The sequence below is a fragment of the Octopus bimaculoides genome, chromosome 5 (assembly GCF_001194135.2).
Source record: "Octopus bimaculoides isolate UCB-OBI-ISO-001 chromosome 5, ASM119413v2, whole genome shotgun sequence".
In the NCBI taxonomy this organism is placed as follows: domain Eukaryota; kingdom Metazoa; phylum Mollusca; class Cephalopoda; order Octopoda; family Octopodidae; genus Octopus; species Octopus bimaculoides.
Window position 1 is genome coordinate 109170239 of NC_068985.1, and position 4029 is coordinate 109174267.

The window sequence follows — 4029 nt, forward strand, 5'->3', positions numbered from 1 at the left end:
ATATATATAAGCACAAACACCCACATCTATGTGTATATATGTGTACATATAAAAAAGATTATATTTTTTCCTAATTGTTTCTTACGGTGAATTGTTATTTTACTTGTGTAATTTCGGTTTATTGTCATAATAATAATGATAATAATAATAATAATAATAATAATAATAATAATAATAATAATAATAATAATAATAATAAATATCATCGTCGCTGTCATCATAAGAATTACAATCAACAATAGTAGGAGAACTGAAGCTACAGCAACAAAAGCAGTTTTAATGGCAGTATCAAAGATGATATCAAATTTTGACACAAGGCCAACAATTATAGGGATAGAGGTAGGTTTATGAAATTGACGCTAATTCTCAACTGGTACTTATATTATTGTTTCCGAAAGGATGAAAAGCAAAGTGGGCCTCAGCAGCATTTGAACTCATTGCCTGAAGCCGAAACGAATGTCACTATGCATTTTCTCCGGCGAGTAAACACCTTATTGTAACATAGATCATTACATATATACGTTCATTATGTCTATCATTAAAGCACTAAAAAGACTTCATTCAACATTGCTCCTGATAAAGCTGTAGACGTAGTAGTATACCCCAGCGTGATGTAAAGTCCGCAACGGTAGGTTTTGGATGTTAATTATATATAAATAATGAAAGTCAAATATCAATTTAATCGATCAATGATATCGCTGTCCTACTGTTAATTGGTAATGATGATAACGATTTTGAAATTGGAGCAATGTCACACAAAGGTTGTATTAATCAGAAGTAATATTTACATTATTTACATTTGACGGATATTTGTCCTCATCTTGTTTGTTGTTAACGCAACGTTTCGGCTTATATACTTTCCAACCTTCATCAGGTGTCTTGGGGAAATTTCAAACCTGGGTTCTCATTCCGAAGATATTTTTCGATGTTATTATTATTATGCCCACGGGCGTACTGGTTAAGAGCGTGGGCTACTAACCCCAAGATTCCGAGTTCGGTTCTAGGCAAGGACCTGAATAATAATAATAATAATAATAATAATAAGGATAATGATAATGATAATAATAATAATAATAATAATAACAACATCGAAAAATACCTTAGGAATGAGAACCCAGGTTCGAAATTTCCCCAAGACATCTGATGAAGGCTGGAATGTATATAAGCCGAAACATTGTGTTAGCAACAAACAAAATGAGGAAAAATATCCGTTAAATGTAAATAATATAAATATTACTCCTGATTAAATACAATCTTTGTGTGACATTGCTCCAATTTCATAATCGTTATCACCATTACCAATTAACAGTAGGACAGTGATATCATGGAATCGATAAAAATGATATCTGACTTTCATTATTTATATATAACTAACATCCAAACCCTACCGTTGCAGAATTTACTTTACATCACGCTGGAGTATACTAATACGTCTACACCTTCATATCTTTAGATCCCTATTAAAATCATTTTAATTTGTAAGCTATCAGCAAGAGTGGGAGGGGATTATTACGGCATCAGTTCAGCGCGACACTAAATACTTTTTACCATATAATTTTATCTCTAAATATATTTAATGTAAATCAGTGAATTAGCAGGATCCTTTTATACCTTGAAGAGAGGTGAAATAAATACTGTTGAGATATTTGTGATGGCTTTACGTGCCCTGTGTCCAAATATCACCGAGGTAAATTTACTTTTTTTTTTTGGTAGTCGATAAATAAAATTTCAGTCGATTCTTACATTCGTTTGTCATCCATTCTCTTAGAAATTCCTATGACTGATAGTTGTCTGTTCTGTAAGACATCCGAAGGAAAGTAAGTAAAGATTACATATGTATTCTCGCCAAAATTTCCATTAGAAATACTGGGTTAGTATGAAAGATTAGTAAACGACGTTCGTTCAGCTGAAATCCCCAGAGAGAAACGTATTGAGATACACGTCTCTAAGTCTAACTTAATCTTTCACTTGGTGTCGATACTATGAATATTATTCATGAACTATGGGCGAGAGAGTCTTTTACATAAATATTTTAGTTTTGTTAATGCTAAAGTTGAAAAGAAAATAACGATTAGAAGTTTTTACATGACTCAATGTTACAAAAAACATTTTCGCGAAGAGAACAGCAATGCTGAGACGTTCATGCCTTTTTTCGAAATCTTTAATAGTCCAAGTAATATCGATCAGAAAAAAAAAAAGAAACGCCAATAATTTCATTAATTGAGATATGACGTACTTACTCCTAAGCATTTACATATTTTGGGTGAACAAGAATAAATTAGAAGAAAATTATGTTCATATTATGCTGACCCTATTTGCTGTTAATTCAAGATATTTCATTTAGGAATCGATCTTTTGTTCTCTAAGCACACCTGGAACATATTTTTGCTGTATTGCAGTATTCACACACACGTATATATATATACATACATACACACACACACACACACACACATATATATATATATATATGTTTATACATGCATATATACACAACGGGCTTCTTTCAGTTTCCGTCCACTTACAAAAGACACTTGCCCAAAGTGCGACACAGTGGGACTGAACACAGAACCGTGTGTTTGGGAAGTAAGCTTCTTACCAAACAGCCACGCATACGCCTGTGTGTGCGCGCGTGTGTGTGCACATACGTATATGTTATAAATTGAGTATTAGTAATATATCTTGACGCTTCTGATTTCATAGTGTATTGGGGTAAAGTCTGCATGATGCAACTAATTATATTTTCCATAAGCTGTGAACAGAACTACGGAAGGTATGCATTCGTAATCTAAAAGAAACCTAAAATTAACTATTTAATACTTGATATGACATATCAGTTTTTATTAACTTACATCTCTATTTCCAAATATTACCAAATAAAACACGTATTGAAACAGTACACAACACTTTTATGGCAGAATTAAAAGTCAAAGACATCCAAACGACAACTGATATCTTAGGCGCACAATAATTATATAATCTAAGTATCCGACATTGTGTTTCAAATTTTTGTGAGTTACTTGATACTTTTAATGTCTGATTTCCGGCATTGATCAGTTCATTACAAAATGTATTACCTAATAATCTGCAAAATAGCTAAAGTAAATCTAACTACTCAGTGAAATAATTAATTATTTGATTCCCACCAGCTTGTAACTCGGTTTAGAAACAGCTCGCTCATAATTCCAGACAATCAGGCAACTTTATCTATTTAACAACTCGTTTATTACAGAACGTGTTAGCTGCTGTTTTAAAAATGCTATAAACTAGCCTTCACTGAGAGGATGAGATTATTTATCAAATTTTGGTTGAGTCATATCAGTAAAATGGTGTTTACATGTGTCATTATCTTGCCCGATTACTGTCATCTGTCTACATGGAGATACGAAAGATATGTTGCTGCAGCTATTTTTAACGCAAAACATCACAGTCGTTTCTATTGTTTCAGCGCAACCTGCAAAGTACACAATCGCTTCAAAAACATATACGTACGACCAGACATACACATTTATACACGCACAAATGCACACATGCACGCACGCACACTCACATACACATACACACACATGCACACACAATTCTCACTCTCTCTCTCTCTCTCTCTCTCCCTCTTTCACCGTATAAATGATAATAATAATAATAATAATAATAATAATAATAATAATAATAATAATAATAATAATAATTATTATTATTATTATTATTATTATTATTATTATATCATCTTAAATGTAGGAACACTTCTACTCGTTGCAGAAATATAAGAGCGAGTGCGATGGGTGGAGAGAACATGTATGTATAGACACACGCATTCATGCACACACAAACACACATACAGATATATATAGGCGCAGGAGTGGCTGTGTGGTAAGTAGCTTGCTTACCAACCACATGGTTCCGGGTTCAGTCCCACTGCGTGGCATCTTGGGCAAATGTCTTCTACTATAGCCTCGGGCCGACTAAAGCCTTGTGAGTGGATTTGGTAAACGGAAACTGAAAGAAGCCCGTCGTATATATGTATATATATAT